This window comes from Bombyx mandarina, chromosome 05 (genome assembly GCF_030267445.1).
Source record: "Bombyx mandarina strain Sakado chromosome 05, ASM3026744v2".
NCBI lineage: Eukaryota > Metazoa > Arthropoda > Insecta > Lepidoptera > Bombycidae > Bombyx > Bombyx mandarina.
The window spans coordinates 16,871,814-16,887,530 of NC_143212.1; the positions used below are offsets into that span (position 1 = coordinate 16,871,814).

A 15,717-nucleotide genomic window follows, 5' to 3' on the forward strand; every position below is an offset into this window, starting at 1 on the left:
AGCCTTGAGAGGCTATTTCAGCATAACCTTAACTAGTAGGTGAGCTCACGGGGCTCAAACCTGGCAACGTTGCTAACACGAACCCTAGCAAGAGCCGTGCTTCGCAGAATCTACCATCGGATCGGAAACGCGACCCACTGAGAAGATCCGGCGAGAAACTCAGTGGGCTGTGTCTGTGGGTTGTTAATTTTACGTCGAGCCCTTCGACAAGTAACGATGAGCATACAAATTTGAGTTAACTTTTACGCGATCGAGAAGTTAAAAACTCGCACTCAGCATAGGTACTGAAGTGAAAACAAAAACAAACATGTGTGTTCGAAACCGTGAATAATTGTACCTTCTTACATATCTGTTTCGGTACGATTCACACGACATCTTCAAGAAAGCGACCCCGAGAGAATTGAATTATTTAATTCTCGTGTTTTTACGTTTTGTTTTTTATTTTTATTTTCTTTCTTCGCTTCTTTCTTTTTTAGGGCGGATTTGGTTCAGTGCGGATGGAAAGTGAACGCTAATGGAATAATAAGGGCGCATATTGAATCTATCGATGGGTCGTAGAATCTGAGAACGGGGAGATTTTCTGTCTAACATGAAGGACGAACGTAATTGAGGGAACATTAAGAATTTCCAATTCTTTGTAAGCTATTGATATGAGCAAAATGCGTGATCATTTTCGAGTGGAAGGGTGAGGCGTGGTACATCACAAATTCAACTCGTATTTACACAATAAAAATTTATGAGTAATTATGACCATGGACAGTAAAAGTTGAATCATTAGCTTATCTGGTTGGCCACAAAAATATTTGCATTGGAGCTGCTTCACTAACCAATTGCCAAGCGTGAGTATTCGTGAACATTCGCGTTACAAAATAATGACGTATGAAATTCTGTCATAACGCTGGAACTCGATAAATGTACTTAGGTAACTAAAATCTTTAAGAAAATGCTTTTTTTAAAATTACTTTTAAAGATGTATTCCATCAGTTTATACAATTAAACTTTTAAAATTGAAAATTTTATTTCAATTTTAGTCTAGAAAAGGATAAAGTACAGTTTTCGTTTTTTTTAAATCAAATGCTTACAGTATTTAAATCGGAATTTTCAATTACATTGTTGGCGTTGGCCAAAAAAAACCAAATTTTTGGATTAAACTCAATTCTAACGGTGCGATATTATAGACTCAAACCTCAGATATATTTAACGGAGGGAAGGCGGTATATCGCCGAACTATGAACAAGTAAAATTGTATCTATATATTAATACGTGAAGGAAAAACTTTGTATCCCTTTTAACGAAAATTGCGCGGACCGAGAAGTATGAAATTTCCCACACTGATAGAGAATATAGAGGAGGAGTGCAGAAAGTTATTTTTTTTTAAATAGTGCCTTTTTTAATACATTAAATCAATAAAAAAAAAATTACACACACTACCATGTATTTGACGCACACACGCATGCATACTATTTATTTATTGTCAAACTTTTGTTCTTGACGACTGTGGTCAAATTGAGAATAGATTAAATATTGTTTGTCTTTATTAATATTTTTCGTCTTGGCGAAATTTGTGATTATAGAAGTATAATAAACTAGCGACCCGCCCTCGCTTCGCTTCGGAAACATTAAAACACACATGAAACCAAAAAAATAAAATAAAATAAAAATTAAAAAAAGTAGCCTATGTTCATCAGGGACAATGTCGGCTTCTAATGGAAAAATAATTTTTCAAATCGGTCCAGTAGTTTTGGAGCCTATTCGAAACAAACAAACAAACAAATCTTTCCTCTTTATAATATTAGTATAGATAGTCTTTGAAAATAGAATCTTATTAGTGTACAAACTTATAATTTAAACTAATTATAGTCGAATTTCGACGACCGGGCGACCACTAGTAATATACAAATATACAACATGGCGTCGTTCGCAGCTCCTGTTCCGAGGTCGTTGACATTTGATGTTTCCTCTATTTATCTCAAAACGGTATTGTATCTTGCATGCGAAATGTTCAAGTCTTTCTTTCTTTGTCGTTTGCATATAATTACGAAACGCAAAACGTGTTTCGGTGCGTCCGAACTAGTTTTGTCTCGATTTAGCGTTTTATAACTGGAATACCTGGCTCATATTGATATTGTTTATGAAATAGCTCTCGTCTGTTATGATTTCACACTCAAACGACTAAATTAGCAATTTCGGAATAATTCAGTATGGAAATAGTGTTCAGTTTTTTCTAATGAAATACGTATTCAACAAATGTTGACGATTGACTTCCAGGGTGAGGGAATAACATCGTGTAATAAAAATCAAACCCGCAAAATTATAATTTGCGTAATGACTGATGGTAGGACCTCTTGTGAGTCCGCACGGGTCGGTACCACCACCCTGCCTATTTCTGCCATGAAGCAGTAATACGTTTCGGTTTGAAGGGTGAGGCAGCCGTTGTAACTATACTTGAGACTTTGGAACTTATATCTCAAGGTACAAACGGTTGTCTAGAAGAGATCGCTTTTAGCGATAAGACCTCTCTCTCTCTCTCTCTCTCTCAAATAAAAAAAAGTACAAAAAAAACATATCCAAAACTATCTTCTCTCGCATCATCCAGTAGCGACGTCCAGCATAAATTCGTATAGCATTTAATAAAAGAGCAATTCTGCACACTTTAGCTTTCTATGAGATTGATTTAAATCGTTTAGAAACCGTAAAACGTTATCCATCGGAGTAGATGTGGCTTTTTGATTCGTTCCAGTAATAAATTAATTATATCGCGAAACGATAAGGAGTTGTATAGTTCGCATCAGACTTCTTGATTTAGATGTAGGAACAAAAAGGTAATCATTTTTTTTTTTTTCCCTATCTAAGCTGGTAGCCTGGAGCGGCTATTCCAGCGTAACCGTAGCTAGTAGGTGAGCTCACGGGGCTCAAACCTGACGACGTTGCTAACACGAACCCTAGCAAGAGCCGTGCTTCGCAGAATCTACCACCGGATCGGAAACGCGACCCACTGAGAGGATCGGGCGAGAAACTCAGTGGGCTGTGTCTGAGAGTTAGTTTACTCGTCGAGCCCTTCGTCGCAAGCGACGGGTTCGAGGAGAACGGTGACCGGCGCTTGAGGTACCTAAAAGCACCGTTAGTGGATCGGGAGGATCCGAGATGACGTGTTTTGGGCGACGTCGACTGCTTTCCATTCTGTCCGCAGGATCGGGAATGAAGGTAATCAAATTTATTATTATTGCGCTTGATCGATCGACGAGCTAACGGCTAGTCAAGTGGTTACATCGACATCTTAACGTGAATGCTGCTACCTGGGGTTTCACGAAAACCGATAAGTAAAATTTTTTTGTTGCAGTTTAATTGAAGGCTGACGTTCCAACTGTAATAAGGTTGTGACGGCCGCCCCCGGTCATTGACAATGTCAAGTGCAACCTACCGTAATCATTTTGAACACGTTTTTATTAGTTTAACCTCATGTATCGTAATTGTTGATAACTTAAAAAAAGATTATTAACTTTAAAAATTGCATACATATCAAGAACTGATGATGACAATACTAATTATTTTTTTAAATAATTTTAATTATTATAATTATAAATACATTTTCTAACTCACCCTGACTTTTTGACAAATATCACCAAAAATAATAAGTTTATTTTTGAATTCATATTATTATAAAAAGCCTTTTTATCTTCAAACTCGTTTCTTTTAAGCAACATCATAAGTCACTAGTTAAGTTCTCGCTGAAAGCTTTACTATGTACGAGTTATTTCTCGATTTAATCTTAGGCAGACTGAGTTCTATGTTTAGCGGAACTTGTGACTCAGTATTGACTGAATATAAAGCAAGTATAGACAGCTCTCGCCGCTGAGTAAGCATCGCGGGTATGTAACTGCTTCTATTAATAATAAATATAGTAACTGGCACGTCATTACGGATCCGCCCGAACCATTAATGGTGCTTTTAGGTACCACAAGCACCGGTCATGACCTGGGCTTTCTTTTGACACGTTGAACGCCACGCGGCCCACCGGTGGGACAAGGGGGCCAAGCCAAAATCAGGGAATCAGTAATTTTTATCATGTTGGGATTTTCATAATAAAATTTATAAAATGTGATAACACAATACAAGGCAAGGATACAAGGCTTTATTTGTTGTAGACAAATTGATTAAATTTTATCAATTTGTGGTTTCTGAAAATTTACAAAATCCTTCATTAAAAATAAAATGTAGCGTAGTTAATATGTTACTGCCATCTACAGGAGCAATGAGAGCGAAGCGAAACCATCTAGTGGCCGACGCCCGTAAACATTTTTTGTTTGTGAGTGCTTGAGTTGCTTATCTATGTGTGTAACTAATTTATGTGTATTTTCTATAGCCGGGCGCCTGTCTACATATAAACACGTGTACCATATTAGAGAATAAACTATGTCTTTCATTATGTATATTAGTTCTTTATTATCGACGTCACAATCGGTAACAACCTCTACAGAAGTGACCCAAAACCCACTAACAGATCTTGTGAAGGTTTTTCAACTCACCTATTTCAGTCGGTTCAGGTGTTCACGGGGCTATCATCTGTGTCCCTGATATTTATCTGTAAATAACATATAAAATTAATCATTATACCTGACACATTTTGATACAAAACTTATTTATTTATAATAAAACAATCACACGCGAACGCGACGTTAAAAATTATCAGAAATAAATCATAATTAAAATTTTATTTGTGTGATAAAATTTATTCTAAATCGGAATACGTACTCAACAAATGTTCACGATTGACTTCCACGGTGAAGGAATAACATCGTGTAATAAAAATGAAACCCGCAAAATTATAATTTGCGTAATTACTGGTGGTAGGACCTCTTGTGAGTCCGCACGGGTAGGTACCACCGCCCCACCTATTTCTGCCGTGAAGCAGTAATGCGTTTCGGTTTGAAGGGTGGGGCAGCCGTTGTAACTATACTGAGACCTTAGAACTTATATTTCAAGGTGTGTGGCGCATTTACGTTGTAGATGTCTATGGGTTCCAGTAACCACTTAACACCAGGTGGGCTGTGAGCTCGTCCACACATCTAGGCAATAAAAAAAAATTCACATTTGTGAAATCTTAATGATTTGATATTTTAACATCACGAGATTAATAATTTTGATTATATTTATCACATAGCATGCATATTTCGTCATATTATGTATATAGTGAAAATGACGTCATATGTATATAGTTAGTTGTGTTCCGCTGAGTTTTATAAGTTGCGCGGCGAAGCTTGGTTTAATACTGGTATTAAAATTTCATTCGTATTGGCCAATAATTGGTAACGCTTCACCCTTGATTAGATATCAGAAATCTGTCCTTGATGTGTGTTTAATATCAGTGTCTACAATTCATTTTTTTTGTCTTTTATTGTGAAATATCTTGAGAAACTCGGTTAATTAATGCTTTTTGTATTATTTGTCGTTTTGTTGGGCAGATTTACGCTAAGAATGACGTTTTTTAATTGATCGGCTTACAAGTTGACGACACACCTGATATTAAATGGCCGCGGGAGCCTAATATAACTCGATTTTTCTATCTAAATATAATTTTCTTATATATAAAATTAGTATAGACTAGCCGTACTAGGCCCGCTTCGCTGGGAATTTACAATTAACATTATTATTTATGGTCATTATTATTAGGGAGTCCAACACTCATATAAATATTAGCCTATTCATTAAGTACATGCATCCGGCATGGTTCAGTAGTTATAACGGAACATCCGTAAAAACCACTGTAGATTTATATATTAGTATAGATTAAACTGTTTACTACATATGTATTTTTTTACAGGAAAACATCTATACTCATTTTAAGACATGCCATAGCACTCCGGAAAAACCGTGGGGTTGAGTTTCCAGACCCAGATGGAACCTGGCAAAAAAGATTTCTGTAAACGCACTGTGGATGATCGCAGCAATATCAGTTAGTATGAACAAGCTTTGCTCCGGTGGCGATAGGTGTGAAGGTAAAAAGGAGATGATCACCGATCACCTCGAAATCCACATATTACTGGTGGTAGGACCTCTTGTGAGTCCGCACGGGTGGGTACCACCGCCCTGCCTATTTCTGCCGTGAAGCAGTAATGCGTTTCGGTTTGAAGGGTGGGGCAGCCGTCGTAACTATATTGAGACCTTAGAACTTATATCTGAAGGTGGGTGACGCATTTACGTTGTGGACGTCTATGGGCTCCAGTAACCACTTAACACCAGGTGGGCTGTGAGATCATACACTCATCTAAGCAATAAAAAAAAAACAGCATATTTTATAATAAAAGGTCCATGTGCGACAGATGACAATGTCGGATTTCAGACAAAACAAGACCAAATATTATTAAAATCATGCGATTCTGTTTCAAAATTAGAATATTTTTATAAAGGAGCTTCGCAGCTCTCTGTTTGAAAAGTCCTCTAATGAAGAATGAACCTAACCACGTTAGTGTATTCCCGGATGACTTCCACTGAGTAGATAACGAGAAACGAAGGAATAACAAGTCAAGAAGATTTACGACCACCGTCTGACTTATTAACCACTAATCCGTGCCAACATCGAATGCGTAGTTCAATAACCGTTCAATAATGTGATGACGTACCGACACGCAACTAATATCTCTTTCAAGATTAATATTTCATTAGCAACTGTAATTGAATATAGGTGGACGATTTGTTATATATATATTTTTTTTCCCTAACTAATCGTTGGTGGCTTAAGGTGCTATACCAACTACGCCCGATTTGGTAGGTGATTTTAATTTTGTCAATATTTCTGTGATCTACTAAATTTAGGTTAAGCTGAAATTAGTTTGTGGAAGTCTGCTCAGGTTGAAACCTTGGCGCTGCCTTTTTCTGCAGAAAATCAATCATGGTCGTCTTCGAGGACCCAATAAAACAACATAGAAACTCATCAGCACGTCTCATAACGTGCTCAATCGAGAGGCGTATTTTGGCTAATACGATTGAGATTTCGCTGCCAACTGTCAAGTGATATGACAACAGTAGTTGCACAGAGCTCGGCTGTCAGTGAGTTGGTCTGTATTCAAGTTAAATTAAACAAAAACAACTCAGTAAACACGTGTAAACGATTGACTCACTCACTTGTACCTATCTAATACAAAATATACACGTTGCATTTTGATTATCTACGGTGTAATAATGTCCCTTTGTTTCAATTGTCACAATCGTAGTTAGTTTTTTTTTGTTTTTATAACTATTAAGGACTTGTTATTGAAATTCTTGAAAATTAAAATTAATATTCGACTCTGTAATTTTGACATACGAGGTTAAGAACGTTCCACTACCCAAGATATTCATTCTCCAACAGCTATTATTACTATCCCATTATCCACGTTGATGTCACGACATAAATACTGCAGTCTACTTTGAAGCATAAGGCTCATATTCCAATAGTATTGATACGACCAAACTCAAATGCATTGTGGCAAAAATACGCAAGAGATTGGTACCCGCACATGACGACTTTGAATATGACCTGCCATTACTTAGGTGTTCAAGTCTGGGGAGGGAAATACAGTAAGCCAGATGAAATCACATTACACCATCACCAATTGTACGCCACACTAAACCCTCTAGTGGAATTGTTGCTAATTTAGGAGCAAAACGTAACAAACAATATCTCAATAATAATATAACTGGTACTAATATAGAAAGTACGAAAACGACCTTGCCGAGTTTGTCACAGATAGTTTTGTAACATAATGCCGCGTAATAACAATAGGTACCTGTTGCATGTCGGCAAGTGCCTCGGCAAGATAAAGGCCACATAGTTAATGAGATATCTGAGATCCAGTTACACTGTGACGCCGACGAATGGTCTTAAAGACGTGTGAGAGCTATGCACCCTTGTTTAACGCAACAGTAGCCGGGGTCACGGAAGAACGCACTCTGAGTCTCCTCAAGCTGGAGCTGCGAGGACTAATGGTCATGCTTGGATGATACCGCGACAATACGCTTCCCTTGCACTTATTAAAGTTCCATTGGACCTCAAAGGAAGTTGTGACGCGACTTTTGGTGATTTCTTGTTGTAAAAAATGCTGCACCGTCTTGGATATAAGTTTTAAAAGCTTTGCAATAACATCTGACTACCTTTTTAAACAATAACGAGTGACTGATAGTAGCTTTCGTTCCCTAATATATTTAGTAGCTTGTAAGTACTTTTTATTATCAGGAACTTCTGGCCAAATCCAAGAATGCTGAAAGCTATCTTTAACTTTTCGATCACAAAAGGAGTTCTGCGAAAGTTTCAGAAGAAATTTCATCTTTCGTAAGATTGGATGAAAGGAGGGCGAAATCAAATTATGTTTCGTGAAAAATTCATTCTCAGATCTGATTCTTGGAAGCGGTGTTTTGTATTTTAAAGTTATTCTTGTGATCATTTTGAAAAGGTTCGAATTAAATTTTTCTTTTCGATTCCTTTAGTGAAATATTGAAATGTATATATGTATATATCACGTTATGAGTATCTTCTTTGAGTCTCGAGGTATTCACACTATGTCTAAAGGAGAAATTGGCCCATTTATTTGTATCGAGAAATGCGACTTCATTGGGCTTATTTTAATTTTTTTCACTCCGTTAGAAGGCGGACAACATGGTACGGCTGAGCTGCCATTGCTTACTAAATTACGTATTTACGAATAACTACTATGATGACGGAAGAAAATAAAACCCACATAATGTAGGGAGTTTGAGGGCACAATTCACAAGCCTGTAAGGTTAATAGCGACTTTGAATAAATACGCCATTCTTCCTGTTTTCAAATCTCCTTTTTTAAGGAGCATGACAATTTTTATTTTATATTCAGAATGACAGGTCTAGGAGTTCCGATAGCATTAGAAATCGGCAATGAGATAATGTATTCATTTGCCTTAATAAGAAAAAGCAAACGCCTCTCGATCAATCTTACTACGCAACATAATCGTATTACCCAAAACAATTCTATAGACAAACAAAACTTCTAATTGTCTGTTTGTGTTCGAGCTCCAGAGTGTGGTAAGTCCTTAATTCTATTGCGTGAAGTAAACTAAAGTACGCGAGTAGGTGTTCACAAAACTTTGTACGGTGACCCACATGTGTGAATATCTCTCGCGTGTCTCATTTATGTGAACGAGGAGTTGAAGTTTGCATAATTGTTAAGGCGGTGCTTTGTGAGCCACGTGATATAAATATTAATTCCAATCATATCTTTATATTTAATAAACCTACGCCAACTGACCTCCACTATTTATTATTTGAAGTCATTTAACTTCTTCTTTGTCTCCACTTTTTCTCACTAGGTGGGGTCGGCATAGCGAATTTTTCTATTCCATTCTCTTCTATCAACCGTCATCTCAACACTCACTCTTCTCTCATATCGTCATTCACACACTCCATCCATATCTTCTTCGGTCTACCTCTTCCCCCTCTACCTTGCACTACATTTCCATACATCTTCTAGTCACATGTGATATACTTGATATATTTGAAGTCAGTTAACATGCGCTTAAATTACATAGGCACTATGTATGTACAGAGCGAGTAATTTCAACAACAGTCACACTAGCCCGAGTTTCAACAATGAGACATTTAAGATGACTAAGTACAAACTTGTATTTGCCGTCGGGAAACTTCGATTTCAGTACAACATCAAGACGGAATTATAAACGTAACAACAAATATATATTGGTAAATGAAACCGACCGTGATTCCTAGGAGCGCCTTCTGTTTGTTTAGGATTATAAGTAAAACAGCTTACGTACATATGTTACATTTTGCTGGCATACGAAGAAGGAGTCTGAAAACTATGGTGGTCATCAATTTTATTAATAATGTCCTTAAAATATATAGGTATTGTCAAGTGTCAAAATTATCGACACTAGTGGTCCCGCAGTAGTCGAAATTCGACTATAACTAATTGAAATTATAGGTTTCAACATTATGATGGTCCTATTGTTACAAATTTCGCCAAGACTACACTATAGACAAATACTCGTAATATTAAAGATAAACAATACTAACCTACATATTTTCAATTTGACTACAGACTTTAAGCAATATTAACAAAAGTTTGACAATACTTCAGTGCAATAAACAAAGAGTATATGTGTGTGTGTCAAATACATGGTAATGTGTGTAATGTTTTCTTTATTGATTAAATGTATCTTTTATGCATTATTTAAAAAATATATTAGCATTGTGCACTTCTTCTCTATATTCTCTATAAGTGTGGAAAACTTCATACTCCTCCGTCCGCGCAATTTTCGTAAAAAGGGATACCAAGTTTTTGCTTCACGTATTAATTTAAAGATGTGCATGAACGAAATAAGTAGCTTACTCTGCCTTACACTATTTATCTTTGATTAAAAGTGAAAACAACAGTAATTAAGTTTGTGTCCATACCACGATCCCTCCTAACTGACCCCTTGCTCGCCCACCTGTCCTGGTAAATCAGGATAAGCCTCCGCGCCACCAGTAATCCCTCAAGACTAATGAAGACCAACATAGAATTGAGATTCAACACAGCATCGAATAGTTTACTTTTCTAAAAAAGCCCGGGTTTATTCATTGGCTATTTCAAACGATTAAATTACCACATATAATCACGGAAGCGTTGAACAATGCACAATGCTTTTATGTTGTGAATAATTATCATATCTCATATTTTATAGTCGGACTGTTTGAAGTAACGATAGCTCGAGCCATTAGCGCGTTGAAAACGACATTCTTATTAAAACATCTAGCAAATTCTATGCCCGGGACAGGATAGGTAATTTTGTAAAGCTAATACAAAATATTGCACGTTCATATGCTAATATTGTTATGTACGTGGGAGTGTCGTCCATCAATCACACGCAAGTGATGTAAGATACTCGATAAACGATATACTAGTATCAATTATACATAATCGATTTTGTGGCCGATTAGATCACACCGATCTAACTACTTTTCATACAATTAATAGTACTTTTTTACAGTTTAATCTCGTGTTTATATTACGATCGATTTATTGCGTTTCGTTCAGTCCGAAACATTTGGGAGTAAATAAACTGAAAATAATAAATGCGAGTCTAAACCATAATAATGATTTTAATAATAGCAAAAGTATCACAGAGAATCCGCAACTAAAACTTTTAGGTCTGTTTTGGTTATCATTAACATAACATCATGACATTGAGATTAAAAATGAGGATCGAAAGATCAAGCAAGATGTGCATGATTCGCATATACTTCTCCCGGTACCAATATTTGTGAGCAATAGTTGCTATGTCATTTTTCAGTTATATCCTACAAAAAACTAGAAAAATATAATATTTCATTTTATTCGTATTTACTAATTGTACAAGATAAAGTAGTAACCTTCCAAAACACAGAAACATCCCTATTTATCATTTAAATATGCGAAATTCATTTAATTGGCAACGCAATCCACTAACGCTTGGCGCCATCAATTAAAGTAAAATTATTTTTTGTTGCCTGCGAATGTCGAGCGGCATACGCATGGCATTGGCTGGCGTCCAAAGATATAGCCAAGTCGCGGTCTACCCGAGGACTCTTTTCAAACCTAAAGAAGGACATGTCATAAGGGGTCCAACGCCGTTAAATAAGTTCAGTCTCGTGAGGTAAAAAAAAAAACAAATACCGCTAAGCCACTATCAGATAAACTGTTTTAGAAAGATTGAAATCTTAAACTAGATCTAAACAGATAATAGCAGGTCGCTCACGAAGCGTTTAGGTGTTTTCTCTTGTCCTAATTGTCAATCCGAAAAGAGAGCAAACGAAAAACACGTTACGCTTTCACTTTAGAAAATGTAATGAGGTAATTAAGTTTCAATGTTATTTTGTTTACTTTAATGTAAAAACAAATTGAATTATACACATGAAATTAGACATGGGGCACGTAGGTAAAAGACAACGATTAATTTTGAAATAATTAATACGACTGCGGCCAGTTGATTGCATCACTAAATCTATTTATGTTTCAAAGCAATCGTAATATTATAACAGCGTCGGTTGCAGTACTAGAATGATTTTCGTATTTTACCTTCATCCCAAAATCTGGGGTCAATGAAACAGCCAACGAGCCCCCTTTTGTTAAGTTAAGCCTTTGTAGTTCAAAGGAGTTAAAGGGTAAGATTGAGTTAACAAGTAAGTTCAGAATGCTGATAGCACTAACTTTTGATCGTTTTGTAGTCGAGCAACGATAGTAGCTTAGGCAAGTAATGTCACAACCTAGGTACAGTAGGAAATGGGGAAATACGTTCTCACGGACTAAGCGTAAGCTACGTTTCGCGTCAATGTGGCAGTCACTCAATGTTAAATGTAAAATAACGCATTAATCTCATGTATGGTAATTATTATTTGGTCGTGAACCACAAGCAAGATGGACGTTTGCAGTACAATCACACGTATCCTTGAGAGAATATACATATTTGCATAATGTCCGACTTGCAAAACGCATTAACCTTGCAGTGGATTTTGGCGTCGTTCTGTTATTAAGGAAAATATAAGTGCAGTTAGTCATTATTATTACTTGACGTTATACGCATAGTATTATTATCTGGGTTCGAATCCCGCCAAGGGAAAATATTTGTATGATAAATATAAAATGTCTTTTCCAGGGTTATGATTGTATATTAAATATATGTATGTGTATAATAAAAATCTTACATTTATTTCCGTTATCTGGTACCTGTAACACAAGTTCTTTACGAACTTATCACGGGACCAGTTAACGTGGCGTGATTGTTAGTAAATATTTATTTACTTATTTATTTATTATCTAGATCCGAAACCGTATTGTATTTTATTCCCGAAAATGTGTTCGTTTTGTGTCTTCATTAAAAAAAATCGTCGAATTGTTTAGCTGGTTAAATTAGCTCCGTCTATGTTGTAATCTTCTTCTATAGTGGTCATTTTATGGTTTACACTTTCCTTTTTTCAGATTTTACAAAATTAATTAACAATTTAGAACTTACTATTCCCAATGCGGTACTTGTAATGCAATCAGAATTTATTTGAAGATGTTCAAAATACGATACGAATGAAATATTGAAGCAAGATACTACATATCTTAAATGAAATTCCGGATTAAGATGTTTATTCTACCAGAACCGATCACCGACATGAAACTGTCTGTCTGAATGCGAAAAGGATTTTTTTAGTCACAATATTGATGTTCTCAATAAGGTTACCGATTGAGGAAAAAGGCCTGATCAAATGATTAGAGCATATTTGCGGGTAGTCGAACACAAAACTTACGATAAAAATCTCGAAGTGAAATCGATCTAAAACAAAGGGTGTGATTCCACGTGGATATAGACTGCTTTCAATAGAGAAGTATACATCAAGTGAGGAGAAACTAGGATACAAATGACGAATTAATGCTACAAAACAGTTTCTTTTTTTCATTATTATCTATATACTTGTAAGAAATGACGTATTCAATACTCTCTTTTGATGACAAATTTTATGGTAACAAATTTATTTGAAGAAACAGATTATTTTCATCGTGCTGTATTTTGGATAATTTTTTAAAAACCAATATTACTTTTTGTAGAATCTTTTTGTGGAAAGTTAATTTATCATTAATTCTTTATTTTCTATTCTGTTCAATAAAAAGTAAAGTAAAGGAGTATTAAAAATTCACCATTTAAAAACTAGTGTACACGACATAAATAAATACATACAGTAAATAAAGTACACATATGAAAAATCACTCTTATCTCAATCAAATTTAAATATTGCGTGAGCAAAATTCGCAAAGGAAAATCCCGACACACGAAATAAAACACGCACGACCGGAACAAAAATGAACGTCCCCAGTGGCGCGGCGGTTAAAATAACAAAAGGCCAATGGAACCTTTACAAGAAGGCTAAATTTATTTGCGATTAAAATGTTACAAGCTGAATACATTGACGTAAAAGAAAATTGAATATTTTAAAGAAGAAAAGAATTATCTTCACGTCTGCCGGACTCGACAATGTTGAATGATGTTGTGCTGATTCAATTTTATAAAACCCGTCATTAGAGCCAAGGCCGGAAATCATTTTTGTTTAAATCGTTTTTATGTAGATACGTGTGCACGTTTGATTATAAATTATCTTCGTGGATTCTCGGAATTCAGGCCTCCTTTTTTTAGAGTAATTAAAGAAGACCCATGCATGCAGCAGAGATGCGAATGTTGCGATGGATGTGTGGAGTAACGAGAATGGATAGAATACGGAATGAATATGTTAGAGGAAGTCTGAAAGTGGCACCTGTGACAGAGAAGCTGGGGAGTGCGCGTTTGGGATGGTATGGACATGTGATGAGACGAAATGAAAATGAGGTTGTTAAGAGAGTGTTAACTATGAATGTGGAAGGATTTAGAGGAAGAGGTAGACCTAAGAAGAAATGGATGGATTGTGTGAGAGACGATATGGGTAGGAGGGGGGTGAGCGAAAAAATGGTATATGATGGAAGAGTACGGAAGGAGCAAACATGTTGCGCCGTCCCCAGGTGACTGGGAGAAGGGCAGGATAATGATGATGAATTAAAGAAGACCCATTCCCTAATGTTTACATAACCTAATAGATGTCAATAAGTGTGCAAACAGACCATTCCCGCAGTCAAAACGTGTACTAACTTAAACTAAACTGATTTTTTTTTGTTCCTGTCGAAAAAGAAAAACGTTAGGTGCTTCGTTTGCAGTGTCCTTTAGAAACTAAGGCGAAAGATCAGTTGTCGACATTTAAGGGGCATAAAGGTGAATCGTGAATAGTATTCTATTTTATTGGTCATTTATGTTCAAAGCTATGCTTCATACGAAGCTGCAAGCATCACTGGTATTTGGTAAAAATCTGGCAGTAATGTTTATTATTGTATTTATCAATTTATTGTGAATCTGACAATATAGGACTGTTTTTATGTAGTATTACGGAGTTTTGAATAATAAGTTTATATCACTATCACTACATAGTATAAAATAAAGTCGCGTTCTCTGTCCCTATATCCCTATGTATGCTTCAATCTTTAAAACTACGCAACGGATTTTGATGCGTTTTTTTTAATAGATGAGTGATTGAAGAGGAAGGTTTATATATATAATAACATCCATTAAATAGTGGAGAAATCAATAATAAATTAGTTTCCGAAGCGAAGCGAGGGCGGGTCGCTAGTTTATATATATATTTATACCAATAAAATATATAAATTGATACTGGGCCTAAAGTATTTCGTTGATTTTTATTATTGACGTTTGTTGTGTTTTTTAAACATTCATCACTGTACTGATTGCTTAATTTTAAAGTAAATCATAAATATTTGTTTGATGTGTAAATCATCACCCAGATTGCATGATATATATTTTTTTTCACTGGTGGTAGGACCTCTTGGGAGTCCACACGGGTAGGTACCACCACCCCGCCTATTTCCGCCGTGAAGCAGTAATGTGTTTCTGTTCGAAGGGTGGGGCAGCCGTTGTAACTATACTGAGACCTTAGAACTTATATCTCGAGGTGGGTGGCGCATTTACGTTGTAGATGTCTATGGGCTCCAGTAACCACTTGACACCAGGTGGGCTGTGAGATCGTCCATCCATCTAAGTAATAATAAAAAAAAGTATGTAATTTCGATCCCTCCGCCAAGTTTCGCGTAGCACGATCTACAAACGCAAATTCTATATCCCCCAGCGAACATTTTAACTGGAAATTTCTGTA

General features: G+C 36.1%; 1 protein-coding gene and 1 long non-coding RNA gene across 3 annotated transcripts in view; both read right to left on the minus strand.

Moving 5' to 3' along the window:
• LOC149503039 (uncharacterized) overlaps nucleotides 1-15,717 on the minus strand; it is a 238,790-nt gene that overhangs the window by 24,920 nt on the left and 198,153 nt on the right. The window lies entirely within an intron of this gene.
• LOC114247480 (uncharacterized) overlaps nucleotides 1-15,717 on the minus strand; it is a 77,162-nt gene that overhangs the window by 24,920 nt on the left and 36,525 nt on the right. For both annotated transcript variants that reach the window (XM_089727932.1, XM_089727933.1), the window contains exon 2: nucleotides 4,527-4,582. The gene's annotated coding sequence lies outside the window, so the exon portion shown is untranslated. The remainder of the gene's footprint in view (nucleotides 1-4,526; nucleotides 4,583-15,717) is intronic.